The 16850-nt window shown below is 34.1% G+C and overlaps 1 protein-coding gene across 1 annotated transcript in view; it reads right to left on the reverse strand.

Moving 5' to 3' along the window:
- The window catches only part of Nlg3 (Neuroligin 3), a 725436-nt gene that overhangs the window by 19179 nt on the left and 689407 nt on the right, over nucleotides 1-16850 (reverse strand). The gene's annotated exons all lie outside the window — the stretch shown is intronic.

The following is a 16850-nucleotide window of genomic DNA, read 5'->3' on the forward strand; positions in this document are numbered from 1 at the left end:
ATTTGACGAAAGAATTAAATTTATTAAGATTCTCAAATCAAAGAATTATATCCGACTCCACATTTATTTAAAAAATGTGATAGATAGCCCTGATTTAATTAGCTTTATAGAATTTCATAAACCTAAGAAAGCTACTCTTTCCAAAATCCAGTTTCAATGTAATGTTAAAGTTTGTTTTGTTAAGTACCTTCCATTTTCATAGGCATTTGTATGACCATTATTAGATTTGAGTGCAGTATTTGACACCATCGACCACAATTTACTGATCGACAGACCGGAAAAAACTTTTGGACTGGGTGGTGAAATTATTAAGTGAATAAAATGATACACCTTTAGTCGAACCCAATATGTATAAGGGGGTGGTAAAAAAACTCTCCCTATTTGATCCTCACTTCTGGAGTCCCCCAGGGTTTTATTTTGTTGATCAAAAATGTTGCCGACGATCAGCAAATCTATTTCTACTGAAATGTTCAATGTGCACTGAATAAGAAAAACAAATTAAAAGACATCACTGTTAAATGCATTATTGCCATAACACAGTAATGTCTTCGAACAAACTAAGACTAAGCCCATCCAATTTTGTACTCCGTATTTGGACGGTTGGTATATATATGGTCACACACATACACAATACATACACACACACACACCCTCACACATACACACAAACACACACACACACACCACACACACACATACATGTATACACTACATCCGTCACCCCCAAATTACTGAATACAAATATCACATACAGACGTTAAAAGGAAACATATTGTGGGTACCCACCTTGAATTATTAAATATCTGTAAATTCTTTCCTCATTGTAACCAGTGTACTGTTAATTTATTTTACACAAATTAAATAAATACAAATTACGAACGTTGGAAACTATTATTTTCCACATAATTTGTTCAACTTTGTTTTTAAAACAATCTACCGCTTTTGACCCTGCAATTTCAGAAATAACAAAGCTGATTATGAAGGGACGATTTCCTTCCAATTATAATTATATTTCGCGAGGTAAGAACAAATTCCCAATAAACCTAAGCCAAACAAACAGTTTAATAATGCAAACAGTAATATTTGTCCGCTGGTGACAAAATTTTTAAAATTTTATGACTGAACTTTTCCAATACAAATATTTTTTGGCGCGTCTACAAAATGAAAACGAGCAAACGAAAATTGCTGTTGACTTTACAAATTCAAGCGAAAATTATATGCAATAAATCTGATGGAGTTTTGCCATCGACACAAAAACACGAGAATAACAAAAAAAATTAAAAAAACTCATATTCGTGTTTCGTGTGAGTTGCCAAATTTATACGATATTTTTTAATGATTTTAATTAATTCAAAAGACTATGGGATTTTAATTTGAGGCATGTCACGAAGCTGGAGCTGTGAAGAAGGAGGAGAAAAAGGTAGATACTTAGTTTTTAATTGCCACTACACAAGACTTGTACTGACTAAAACCAGACAGATGAAGTCACCCCCGATATTGTTGTGAATGTTGTAAGGTTGAGGGAAAGGGAATAAAGATCGGGAAAACAGCAATTTTTCAGATTAATTTTATTTAAAATATTTGCTGCACATTTTAGTGGATCGAGTGGTGGACACAGTCAGTTGTTGAAGTTGAAAGGTCACCATTTAGAATCGAAACGTGTTCCTTAAAATGCCTTTGGCCGTGTTTGGTGAATAGCCAGGTGCCTCACAACATATCACGATTGGGGATGCCATAGTCTCACTGGCTCCAGACGGTTGGGAGCAATTGGGACTCTTTGTGCGGGACTTAAATAAAAAAAGATCTACGAACGAAGCTAAATACAATACGAGAAAATTTTTGTTTATTTTTGATAAACGAAAACCCTGTGCCCTTGTGACATGAACCGAGAACTCTGCCTTATTTTCAATAGAAAATTACGATGTAAAATTTATTTTTTGAATTAACTCGTACCTTTGCTTTTAGAACATATTCATAATTGTATATAATATTTTTTTTTTTTGTATTAGGCAATTCACCCTAAAAAGAGTGCTATGTGCCGTTAAAGTTAGGGGAGATGGTTATAATTTTATGGGAAATCTATACGGGAATAGGAAATCTCAAATATTGAAGTCATTCAAGTCTATGAACTTGTATAGAACTGAGAAAATGCGAGAGTTGTTAAGAGAAAGTAAATAAAGAATACTAAGGGGAGATTGGTGGGTGATTTTTATAAGTAAACGATAAATGCCTTTGAAAGATGAATGATTTTTACAATTAAAGAAAACATGATCAAGAGTCTCATTTTCCATGCCGCACTGGCAGAGTGGACTATCTAGGACCCGGATTTTAAACAAATGGGATGCAATGGAGCAATGACCAATTCTCATTCTCGAGATACAGGAAATAAATCTTTTGGATTTTTTCTTGCCGTGGAACCAAGGTTTACTTGGTATATGATTTTGTATTCCAGCATAAAAAGCACCAGTTCGGGTTTTCGTATTAGACCAATTTTCTTCCCAGGAGCGAATCATATTGGATTTAAGAATTGGGATGACGTCAGAGATAGGAATTCTAAAATCTAAAGGAATAGAGCCAGAAATTGTTCCAAGTTTAGCTAGAGAATCGGCTTTCTCGTTACCCTCAATTCCCAAATGGCCAGGGACCCAAACCAATATTGTCTCGAAATTTAATTCATTTAAAGATTTAAGGGTGTTTCTGATATTATAAATAATATAGTCTTCTGGTTTATGGATATTTGAGGAAATTTTCAACACTGCGCTTAGTGAGTCAGTGCACAGTAAGGCTCGTCGAATATTGAAAAGCTGGATTTGGCTCAAAGCTTGTTCAATTGCGAAGCATTCTGCAGTAAATATAGAAATTTCTTTAGGCAATTTATAAGACAAATCTAAATCGAATTCGGGAATGTGTACCGCAGCTCCACAATCTTTGTTATCAGACTTAGAACCATCTGTATAAATGAGTGAAAATTCTGGAAACTTAGAAGATGTAATGTTTTTAAATTTTTCCTCAACATTTTGATTAGATGAGGTTAAAATATCAGTTCGGAAGTCTGAAGTTATAACATTGGGGATATAATTGATAGAATCAAATGGGATAGTGAAAATAGGAAGGATAGGATCTTTTTGTAGATTTTGGAGGGAAGAGGACAGAGATTTGAATGAAAGAAAACTTTTTAGAAGGAGAGGAAGTCGATTTTTATCTGTCGATCTTTTTTCGTTATTTAAGTTATTGAACAAATAATCAAGGCTTTGTTCTAAAGGGTGACGCGATACAGAAAAAGATTTAAAAATATATTTATCAGCCAGGAATTGTCTCCTCAGAATTAAGGGGGGATCAACACATTCTACCTGGAGAGAATTAATTGGAGAAGATTTCATCGCTCCAATAATTATTCTGAGCGCTTTCGACTGAATTCTTTCAAGTTTTTTGTCCAAATATTTAGGAAGAGGATCGAAAAGAAATGTTCCATAATCCAAATGGCTTCGCACTAGAGCACCATACATCAATTTAAGAGTAGTAGGATGAGATCCCCACCACACTCTGGAAACAGCTCGCATAATATTTAGCCCCTTTTCACACTTAGCCGAAATGTTCTGAATATGCGGGAGCCAGGAAAGTTTATGATCCAAAAGTAGTCCAAGAAATTTAATTTGCTTAACGATTTGAAGAGGGACATTATCAAAGCAGACAGAAAAGGGGGGTATTTTTCTTTTGCGCGTAAAAGCCACTACTTTGGTTTTAGACGTAGCTAAATTCATCCCATTTGTCAACAACCAAACTTTAATATTATGTAAAGCCAAATTCAATTCCTTCGCAGCGCGCGATAGATTTTCGTGGGATAAATATATAAGGAAATCATCAGCAAAATAAAGTCGCTTGATAAATGAAGGAATTACATTGTCTAAATCACTTATATATATTAAATAATAATGGACTGATTACGGACCCCTGAGGTAACCCCTTCCATAGTTTGCGATTTATAGTTTTTGAGGAAAAGTGGATAATAATGGATCTGTCTGTTAGTAAATTAATAATAAATTGAACTAGTTTTAAGGGAATTTTTATTTTAATTAATTTTTCTTTCAAAATGTTAATTAATACATCGTCGTAAGCTGACGAAAGATCAAGAAATGTGGCCAGAGTGCAAGAATTAAGGGACTGAGATATACGGATGTCTGTTGTTAATACACTTAAATTATCCATGGTTGATTTCTTTTTCCGGAAGCCATATTGATTAGGAGAGATAATTCTGTTATTTTCAACAAACCATTCCAATCTGTTCTTTATCAAGTGTTCTGCTACTTTCATTAAACACGACGAAAGAGCAATAGGACGATAGGATGAGATTTCAGATGGATTTTTGCCAGGTTTTAAAATCGGAAGAATTTTTTGAACTTTCCAGACTTCAGGAATAAATCCCGTTTCGAACATGTAATTAATTAGGGATAAAAAATATTCAACCGACATGTCTGAGAATGCTTTAATGAAACTATATAAGATTCCATCAGGGCCAGGAGAAGAGTCTGGAAGGGAATTGATTACTCGATTTAATTCACTTACTGAGAAAGGAGAGTCCAGCCAGCTAGAGTGAGATGGATAAGAAATAAAGGAAGGCATTTCCTCACATCTGGCAACTGACGGAGGAGCTATCTTATCAGCAAAACCTATAATAATTTCTTCTGGAATATGTTTGGAACGCTGGGGAGTATATGACGAACCGAATTTTTTTAAGTTGGACCATACGGATGACTGGGGAGATTCAGGAGACAAGCGTTCACAGAATTTTCGCCATCCAGACCGCTTTTTGTTTTTCAAAACGCGTTTCGCTTCTGCTTGGGCGCGTTTCACTGAAAGGTAATTTTCGAAAGACATACATTTACGGAAAATGGAAATTGCTTCTCTTCTGGATTTGACGACACTAGTGCATTCTTCATCCCACCATGGGGTGGAATGTTTTATCTTAATGTTTACATTACGTTTTTTAAGTGTTTTTTCTGCAGCTTTTATTATCATGTTAGGAAATAATTCACATTGTAAACTAGTGTTGACAAGGGAAGACTTAGATGCTTGAACAATGGAGTCTAATTCTGAAGAAAAATTTCTCCAATTCGCGTCTTTCGTTTTAAATTTAAAACTATTGTTTATCGAAAAGGAATGCGTGGAAGATAGATGGTGGAAGGTAATTATTATAGGAAAATGGTCACTGGAAAGTGGATCTTTAAGAATGTTCCAAGAACATATGGGAATCACCGAAGATGAGCAAATAGATAAATCGACTGCACTTTTCCGATGTTGAGGGGCAGTGAAACGAGTTGGAGATCCATCATTTAGAATACATAAATTATAGGTATCCATAAATTCTAATAGATTATGGCCAGAACGGTTTGTTAACTCACTGCCCCAAGAAGGAGAATGAGCATTGAAGTCCCCAAGTATCATATACGGGGGACGAATCTGGGATATAAGTGTTGACCATTCGTTTTCAACAAAAATTGTAGAGGGAGGGATATATATTGATAGTAATGTAATATCAGATACAACAGCTGCTACTATCTGAAAATTATTGGGGAGAGTGTTGAAAATAATTTGTTTAAAAGGGATAGAATTATGTATAATAAGAGCAGTGCCACCTTTGCCATCCAGTCTATCATGTCTTAGACAATGATATCCAGGAATTTTAAATTGGTATGAGGGTTTTAACCACGTTTCGGAGATGGCAGCAACTGAAATATTATGTTCATCAAGTAACTGTACAAGATCAATTTTGTTGGCGAATAGACTTCTACTATTCCATTGAAGTATTTTGCTCAGTTGCGGATACATCGGGAAGGCTAGAGAGTAAAGATTTCATATAATCGGCAGCGTTGGACGGTACTTTATTGTTATTTGAAAGGATCGTAATTAATAGGGTAATTAAAGTTTGAATAAAAGAAGAATTTTCAATCATGACTTTAGGTAAGATATCGGAAGTGGAACAGTTTTTTAAGGCAGTCCCATTGGGAGCCTGGGATTTATTATTCCCATTCGGGTTAAGTAAAAGATCATTATGTAGTTTTTTATCGAAAGAAGGAATAAATTTTGGATTAGATTTTATCGGTTTGAAAATTGTTTCTTTGTGGGAAGATGATAGAGGGGATTTAGGGGAAGAAAAATGAAAGATAGAAGCGTTAGACGTTATCTCTGCAAAAGATTTTTTCGTAGGAGAGAATAATTTAGAAGCCTGAAAGTAGGAAATGTTGTCTGCAGCCATTGACTGTTTGATATTTCTCTGTCTAGATAACTCTGGACAGGCCAGACTAACAGCAGTATGGTTGCCCTTACAATTAATACAAATAGGGTTATTCGTTGTATTTTGACACTGTTCAAAGAGATGATCCTCTCCGCAATGGAAACAACGAGGAGGGGAACGACAAATAGGTTTTGAATGGCCAAAACGGCAACAGTTGAAACATTGGATCGTCGGGAATCTGTATACTTCAACGGGAAGAGCGTTATAATAAATAAATACACGGGATGGTAATGTTTGACCTTCAAAAGTGATAACAACGGATTGGGAAGGTTTCCATATAGTGGTGCCGGTGGAAGTATCCTTGAAATTCAAACGACGTGCTTTTAAAACTTTTGGAGTTAATTGAGAGTCATTAAGAGCGTCTACTATTTCTGTTTCTGATAGATCGGTTGGGATACCTCTTACTCTGCCCATTCTGGTTAAATTGAAAGTAGGTATGAAAGATTTAAATTTATTATTTGAAAGAGAACCTATTTTTTTAACAAAATCATTAGCTAATGTGGCGGATTTAAATTCTATGGATAGTTTGTATCGACCTTCCGGTTTTATTGATCCATTTATAATACCGAGGTTATTGAGTTTTGAGCTAAAAATAAATTTACCGAAATCCAGGGGATGAATTATTTTCCCCTGTTCAGTCCTTTGGACATTAACAATAAATGGAGCTGAAGATGAAATAGAATACATAAGCTCAATGGCTTTTGCTTCTGTAGGAATGGTATCATTATAACTTCCATGAGAGATTGGGGATTCGTTTGTTTGTGAAAGAGATTTAATTTTAGGAGGTTCATTAAGACAAAGCGGAGGTCGTCGTTTTCGGGAAGGAATGGTTACAGAAGCTTGGGAATCATCAGAATCGTAGACGTCTGCAATCTTAGAAATGGACTCAGGGTCAGGAGGTCGATTTTCATCCTCCTCCATTTCAACAAATTAAAAAAAAATGAAACAATAAATACTATTTAAGAAATAATAAATGGTAGAAATAATACACGCAACTGCGTCGCAAACTAATAATAGAAACAAAAATAATGAATACGAAAATGTAACAATAAATAAATCTTATCTGTACGCCGCGCCGCCGTCAGTCAGCCGTCAAACACAGAGCACTGGAAGTAAACACGACTGCACACTACCGAGGTTCGGTGACTACTCGTATATAATATTAATATTCTGTTAAAATAAAAAAATTCTGTGTTATTATAACATTCTAGGCCTTAGGTAATAGAATTTATTTTATATTAATTACTATTCATTATCATAAACACCTCATATCTCGATTTATGTCAGGTCTTATACAAACCTAGTATTCATTCAACTATAACTACACTAGTAGATATTTCTTTTAATTATGTATTGTTTAACTGCACTTCTACAACTGAATGACTTGCAATAATATTTTTTTGTGCACATTACTTGTTCTGTAACACTCTATTGTAAAAGTCATTTTATGGCGTTTAAATAAATAAATAATTATGGCCATACATTTTAAATTATTAAACAGTAGCTTCAATAACACAAGTCATATTTTTATAATGTTTTTTTAAACCTTCAATACATTTGAAACGGAATGGAAAAATGATCTTATATCTGTAAGTTCCTCCTTTGAAGAAAACCTAATCTCCACAGTAAATTTAAAGATTTCCATAAACTTTACATAAATTTACTGAACATAATAATATTATGAAGCTAATAATAATATTGCTGTTGGAATTATGTCATCACAGGGAAATGGTATACTGCAAACACGAATACGGTGTTTCATTCAATTACAAAATTTAATATAATTTCCACCAACTTCTCTGAACATAAAAAAATTACATTTCTCCAATAATCTTTAAGGTTTTAACTAACTGGTATTAACCCTTAGTGGAAACCGTGGGTCCATTTGGACCCGAGAAAAATAAAACTGAATTTCTCCCAACCGTGGAGCATTTCTCATTACGTCGCGTTTACTAGAAATGGAGGTTCGCGTTACTTTCGGGTCCAAAGAGTCCCATGATACCAGGTACGTAAGTTTTTGTGTTCTGTTTATTTTAATCTTTTTTTCATTTTTATGACTTATAAGTCAGTGAGATAAGTCAATAACCAATATACAACTGCTTTGTTAGATTGTAAAATCTGGTCGAATAGTGAGTCTGCAGGTAATTGAATATTGAATATTTCAACCGCCAACAGATTTGTTTTAGGGAAGGCTTCAAGCAGTGAAAAATGTATGAAAGGGGATTACTTTATCAAATTAATGGGTCTCGATTTGATCAAAAGTTACGGAGAAGAAATAAGGCTAGAGAATATACGATTTTTTTTGGATTCGAAAAAAAAATGTCATTCAATCCAAAGAGCAACGACTGTCATTTATTTAAAAATAATTCATTTCAAAAGTCTATATTTCTATTGATGAAGATATTCGTCAAACCCAGTAAATATGAATGTATTTTTTTTTTTGATTTTTGTTACCTAAACAGAGTAAACAGGTCTAAAATTTTTAGTCAAAATATTAAAACCAGAAGATAAACTCAATATTTAAGGTTGATTTTGCATGTTGCTAATAATTTTTTATTTCTCTTAAAAAAAGGTTGTTTTATTATATTACCAAAAAAACCACACAAAATTTTTAACATTTATCAATAAATTTTAAGGTGTTTCGCTGTTGGGTTCATTTTGACCCACAATTCCATATACGTTCGACAAAAATGACGATTCCGGTTTTGGGTTAATATTGACAAGGAGTATCTGAGAATTGTTTCTTCTTAGAAGGGACATTGAGAATAATTTAAAGTTGTTTTTCAATAACGATTAAATAATTCACATTTTATTCTATTACCACGCATCCCTCTTGTGTTATTTACATTAATTATTCTTTGGATAAAAAATGCAATTTTAAGAACCATTCATTCGATCTACCAACAACTGTAAAAAAACTTTTTTTATCACCGTTCCTATTTACTTCCAGTTTTTGTACCTACCTTATACCGAGCGAAGATATCGTAGTACAAATAATAAGTTTCGAGAAATAACGATTTCTCCAGAATAACGAGGTATCCCAAATAACCCAAATAACTATTTTCGGGCAAAGAGGAATCTTCGCAAATAAATAAATGTTATGTGTTTGTCGGTGGGAACTATTTCGATGAACCCCGCTCATATTTTACAAGAAGAACCTTACGTAACATAACGGTTAGAATTGCACAAATAAATCATAAAACCCGATTCTTTCAGTTTCTAGACTTTTCTCTAAGTTTTCCTCCACTCGTTTTTTCCCCTTTCACTTCCTTCCAGTGGCGTGCGGTTGTGATATAATATATCATCAGTCATGTAATAAGATATATTTCATACTATTTAAGTAATACAAAAATTTACACCAACACATTACACCAAGACAAAAAATTGATACAATTCATAATATATTACGAATATAATAAAAGATTTGCGTTGTTACTACATAAAACTGACAAATGATTAATTATAACTAACATTTACACATTGGAACATACGTTAGAAATGAAACAAAAGCAAACTCAAATACATTCCATGGCAGCGTTCAACACAAGAACAGCTTCAGCTTTTGTGGAACCACAAGCAGTCCCGACAAGAAACAGTGAGCAGTGGGACCTGAAAGTGGTCCTTCGAATCCTTCGCACCGCCCCGAGCAACACAGTGGCCAGACGTTTCCCCTGTGAAGACGGTGGGATAGGGAAGAAGACACTTCTTAAGAAACCTGGAGACTAATTAAATCACTCCAGCCAACAGGAACCCAAGAAAGCTGGAACATCTTCCATGGACTGTACGTCACTGTATCCACTTAAGCATTTGAACGGTAGGTATTATATAGACAATCAACAAGGAAATTAGTTGGACGGAAGCTTACAGCAGAATGAAAGTATTCTTCATTTTCCCAATAGATTGGAAAATAACGAAGTATTAACCCTCAACGAGATTTCTCTAAACTGCAAACCATTCACATACGTAAATCTTCTATTTTTATAACCACACGAACTATTGAACTATGAAGACTCGTAAAACCAAGTACAAACAATACCTAGTACTACGAAACTAAAGCCAAAATACTTTAGTAAAAGGTAGAACTGATACGATCAACTTTTATTGTGTTTAATGATAAATTGTAGATATATAGCTAGGCAGTAGCTGCCATTGAGGGATGTTAAGCATTCAAGCTCATAATATTGGTGTTTTATTTCATTTTTATAATATCATATTATTATAAACTAGCAGATTTATTTTTGAAAAAGAAAAGAGAGCGCCACTTCCGTCTACAATTATCAAAAAACAGTACATACTGCCATTCAGATAAAATAACCTATTCTTTTATCAATATTATAAATTACCCGTTATTAGAACCCGGTTTTGCCGGGTTGCAATTTTTATCGACCTTTTGAAAAAATGGATAAATCAACACATTACAAATATAGAAAACCTTAGATATTCGTGAAGAGTCTGACGTGCAAACTGAAAGTAATTGTAGTACTTACTATTACTTTGACGTGTTAGACAGAAAAAAACTTCCAAATTTTTTAGATTTTAGCTGTCACCGCTCGACTCATAAACAGATTTTCTTTGTAGTTATTTCTAGATTTATAGACTTACTAAGAGAAAACAAAACACCATGAAATCATTTTTCGCCATTTTTTAACATTGAAAAACGGGAAATAAATGGCTTCCCATCTTTCTTTTAATTGAAAAATTGCATTTCCGCAGCGAAATTTTGTGATATTTCACATCAAGTCCGCAATTTTACCTGAAGCGCAGTTTTTGACAGTTTAAACGAAAACTCAAAGTCACAAAGCGTTATTTTCAGAAAACAGACTTTATGGTTAATGTAGTTACATCAACTGTTCAATTTTTGAAGTATTCAAATTTCTTAGATAATAACGAAAATTCGGATAGTATGTTTAATGAATTTTATGTCCAATAAAATAACAAGAATCAACTTCTTTAACATAGCTACTCAATCTAATGCCGTGTAATGAAAGGGGTCGCTGAGATTTGGAGATCTTTGTCTTCCTAAACTGCGGAAAGTTTCATCATTAATGTTTACCATCACCCCCCACTGCCACTGCTACCACCAGTGGCGGTTCATCGTCTTTATAACTGGGGGTTCATAAATTCAAGAGAAGATATATTTTATCAAAATATACTAAATGTACTAATATAGTCCTTTATCAAATCGTCAAATATAACGGCAGTCATATAATTTAAGTAAAGGTGGTTAGAGGAATATCTATTATGAGTAAATTATTTTGAATGTACACAAAACTATATTCCACCATCGTAAACATAGACATGACATGAATGTTCATGATTATCAATAAACACAGCTGCTCTCAATTTCAAAGCCGAAATAATACTGAAGAAAGCTCAATACAATATTTCATAATTAGAGATACCCCATTTGACGAAACTTTCGTAAAAGAAACTAATGAATATAGCGTCACATCTAAAAAAGGATTGCATTAATCATATGAAAACATAAGTATACATAGGTACATTAAAATCTGTTCATTTTACTGTGGTTTTACAGATGCCATTAAGCAAACGGTTGGAGCAATGCAGTAATAAGAAAATAAAAATGTACAAAAAATTACTGCAACTACTAAAAAAAGTTAAATACTATAACATATCATAATATTGTGCCCTTATTGTGCAAAAACCAACCGGCCGCGCTGCCACAGAACTCGGACAATCTCAATGACTTCTGTCAATCTCCGGAGGTCACGTGGTCACGCGAACAATGCTTCTCTTAATTGAGTATAGGTTTACGATAACACAGACAGGGTGATTATATTGTTTTAATTTTTTGTATGACGTATTTTGTGCTGATTTTATGACGCACAACAACATGGGAATATCGGGTCGCACTTCGACAGGATATTTCGGTCGCGTGGATTGTAATGTGCTGATATTATTAAAATGCAAGTTTGTCTTAAATAAATTATTTTTCTTATTTTTTAGTGAGGGTTCACCGCACATACGCACTTCAGAGGAAACCGCCACTGGTGGCTGGCTGTTAGATGTTAGTTGTTGGGCGAGGGCCGGGGCCGTTACACTGATTTCAGCAAACTGCCGGAAAATACTGGAGCCGGAATTCGCTCCAACTCGGGGTAACTCGCATTACGATGGAGATTGTAATCCCTAATAACAATCATTAACAAAAGTATTTTACGCGATTATTTAATAAGTAGGCAACATACTCTGTCACAGCGATTAATTAACAGGGGGGAGCTAGCTATATGTATCTTGGTTCTTAGGTTTTCAACTCTGAAAACGAAAATCAGAAACGAGAACCAACGAAATACAGGATGTAAAAAGATAATACATTGTAATATTTAATTATCTAAGACAATATTAGCGATTCTCAAATGAAAAATTGAAAAAGAAAAATCAGTAAAAGATACGGTCACAACTAGGAATTAAACCCAGGACCTTAGCCTTGCCACAGCTTTGCTCTACCACTAAGCTGATGCGGCTCTATTTTCTTTGGTTATATTTAACTGTAATTTAGTTTGGGAAGAATCTTGTAATCATACACAAAAATAGCAGCCGATAAAAATATGCGTTAAGATAATATTGTACTTACATACAGTTAAATATGACCGAAGGAAATAGTGTGGGTTAAGATCAGTGGTAGAGCAGAGCCTCGGCAAGGTTAGGGTTCTGGGTTTCATTCATAGATGCGGCCGTACCTTTTTATGATTTTTCCAAAATACTGGAGCAATTTTTGGCGTATTATGCCAAGTTTGCAAAAACGTTTTGAGCGATCGCTTTTCATTATGTGCCATATTTATATATCCTAAAACTATAGGTTAAACGGCGAAATATATTATTTTTTTAATGACAAACTAATGTTTATAAAACAAGGTTTTTATGCATAGCACAAAGGATAGCAAATAATTATAATTAATCAGGCGAGTAATCATTAATTACTCGCCTAAAATATCCATACAAATTAAAAATATCTGCCGAGTAATAATAAAATGCCGCCCATGGAAATTGAACCCGCAGCTTCTGATATCTGATCAAATATTTTTATACAAAATTCTGAATAACGGCCTGGACTCTCCTGAACTCGTAAATTATTTAAGAATTCACATACCTACAAGGCCAACCAGACAAAACCATTTTTTTCATTTGCCCGCGTGCAGAACCAACCTTAGAAAAAATTCTCCAATCCCCCGTATATGCGCGCAATATAACACGCAATTTAATAATATCGATATTCTTAATAATACTCTTGTGAAATACCGAAACGAAGTCAAGCGCACGACCACAAATATTAATTAAATTAATGCACAGTTATAGAAAAGGTACAACGTGAGCGTCTCCTGTCCCCATCCCATCTTCCTCTGCCTCTTGCCCTTTCCTATTCCTTCTTCCTTCTAATATATTTAAATGATTTTTTTTTTTTTTTTTTTGTTAATTTCATTTTCAGTCAATCTTGTATTATATCACATTAACCAACATTAGCATAAGAAACTATTTTGGCTTACCTCATATGTAACCTCTTGTATAACTAATCCTGTAAAAAAATGCTGTTTGTTTCTTACAATAAATAAATAAATAAATAAATAAATAAATAAATAAATAAATAAATATCCGGTCGGGTGCTCTGAATCACTAAGCTATCAAAAGTGAAATAATAAAGAAGAAAAACAATATTTACAGGTATAAGTATGATAAAAACATGAAAATATACAAGCCGCGTATCGAGGTCAGTTTAGCCCACTATCACGGGGCAGTCCCGGCAAGAATGAGCGTGGCAAGCGGCCTGGCTACAATGAGCCCAAGCACCCGCGTTTCTTAGCCGTTCCCTTAGTAGTTAGACAGTAGAATATTTTGCAGTTCTCGTGGGTCTATTTTTCATCGATATGCGTCTCTTTAAAACTTATTAATGCAAAAAAATTGCCACGCGCAAGCAAACACAAAACACCTTTAATAATTAAATTAAATTGTTAGAAAAAAAAATATACATATGAATAACTTTTGGAACTATTCTCAGTAACCTTTTCATAAATTAGTAAATTGTGACTGCTCAGTGCTTAATTCTACCAGTCAAAATGACGGTTAAATGAATTGGAATTCTTAAGGATGATAACAGTTGTTGTTATCTTTTTGTACAAAGGGTTATACCGGATGTGCCGTGCAGATAAATAGCTTAATGTGAAATAGTCAGTTTAAGCACATGGACAGAGGAACTCTGTTATTATTGCGGACTTCAAAATGATGCAATGCAAATCTACAAAACTGCTGCATATAAGATAGGTCATTTATTTTATCAAATTCTTATGTAAGCATGTAATTTAGATTAGTTGCTTAAACTTTCGGCATTTTGTGAGCAGCTTTTCTTGTTCATAAATGATAATATATGAAGTCAAGTCATTTTTCTTATAACATTTTGTAATGTACCATTCAGAACAAGACAGATAAATAAAAAAGTAACAGTCTAAACTCAGAATCGAACCCAGAATATCTGTCTTACCGGGACAACGCCTCAAACAATTCGGCCATTGGGAACTTATTATTTAACAAAAAAATGTTCTTTGTTAAAAAGCACTTTATTTGAGTTATGTAAGTCAACCGCTTTCGGTTTATCCCAACTTTAATCAGGAAAAAAAATTAAAATATATATGTAAATACAAAATATAATTTCTTCATATGAAGCGGTTACTTTGTGATGTGACATTATAATTTAAAATTAAACAATAACTTTGTAAACATCACTTATAGGTAAATACTTAATGTCGACCGGGTTTCGCTACAACCGTAGCTTCATCAGGACAGTATAATACTACTGTACTGAAGTTATTGTTTAATTTTAAACAAAATATAATTATAATTATTGTCTTGATGACGGTTAAGATCAACCGAAACCGGTGAACCTGTATAACTCAAATTAAGTGGTTTTAGGCAAAGAACTTTTTATTTTTTTATTTCTGAAGCCAAAAAATTGTTTTTGGTTTTTTCAAAAATCTGATAATTTTACACAATTTTTGTCTCACATAAAAAACTGACAACATTATAAGCAATTACTTTAATCCAATATTTTTAGATTATTTACACAAATATATTTGTAACCTAGATAGTGTCCCGGATAAACAATTGATAATAGGTAAGTGGTTCCATTCCCAGTTGACTTCGTTACCTTTTTATTTTCATGTCACTTGTTCTGTTTTATATTTCGTATGGAGTTGTTAGTATTATCTTATTAATCAATGATACATTGAATTGGTGGTTATAACTTTAACAAATAAAACCTGCAAACATTTACTTGATAACCAAATGAATCAAAAAATATTGTGATGTGCACCGAAGCCCCCACGCGTAGCACACGAACACTGAACACTCGAATGCGTTCGGTAATCTTTGTAACGAGATTTTGTTTGAGAGTCCAGCGATGCAACACGACGCGCGACGCACCGAATTTCTCTTATTTTAACTTTGATCTCAGAGATGGTTGAATTTCTATATACCGGAATGTGATTGACACCGTTCAAAACTGAATTTATTTTGTATGAATATATGGTAGTTTAATTTCTTTTATTGTGCGTTCGGGAATCCGCACCAGGGTAGCGATTCTCCGATCCGCGCCGCTCGCAATCGCCGTCGAAAGTACATACATTGGCCGACTTTCATATTCCTGAGTCTCGTAGAAGGTACATACTTAGACGCCAAACGTAAAAAGTCAGCCAGTCAGTCGAACCAGTCGATACCTTCTTGTCTTTGACAACTGTCAAAATCTATTAGATTTTATTCTAACCTAAGATCGTTTCCCGCGCGCTCTTCGAAGGACAATCATCGTTTGTTTTAAAATCCCATATAATAAAAAGCTGATTTACTGGCGGTCTTGGCTGCAATACATAATGTAGAGTAAGCTGAAGCAGCCACTAATTTGACATTTTTCTAATTTGCCGGATTCCTTTTGGTTGTTTAAAATTTGTTTGAATTTGCGGCGTGGATTTTTTCTACGATGGAGTAGTGGAAAGCTGTAGTAATGTTATAAGCCAGGTACCTACTTCCTACGCATTTCTTTCATATGATCAATTTAGTGTATATATGGTAGTTTAATTTCTTTTATTGTGCGTTCGGGAATCCGCACCAGGGTAGCGATTCTCCGATCCGCGCCGCTCGCAATCGCCGTCGAAAGTACATACATTGGCCGACTTTCATATTCCTGAGTCTCGTAGAAGGTACATACTTAGACGCCAAACGTAAAAAGTCAGCCAGTCAGTCGAACCAGTCGATACCTTCTTGTCTTTGACAACTGTCAAAATCTATTAGATTTTATTCTAACCTAAGATCGTTTCCCGCGCGCTCTTCGAAGGACAATCATCGTTTGTTTTAAAATCCCATATAATAAAAAGCTGATTTACTGGCGGTCTTGGCTGCAATACATAATGTAGAGTAAGCTGAAGCAGCCACTAATTTGACATTTTTCTAATTTGCCGGATTCCTTTTGGTTGTTTAAAATTTGTTTGAATTTGCGGCGTGGATTTTTTCTACGATGGAGTAGTGGAAAGCTGTAGTAATGTTATAAGCCAGGTACCTA

This window comes from Hesperophylax consimilis, chromosome 26 (assembly GCF_061612785.1).
Source record: "Hesperophylax consimilis isolate HC1 chromosome 26, BYU_Hcon_1.0, whole genome shotgun sequence".
In the NCBI taxonomy this organism is placed as follows: Eukaryota; Metazoa; Arthropoda; class Insecta; order Trichoptera; family Limnephilidae; genus Hesperophylax; species Hesperophylax consimilis.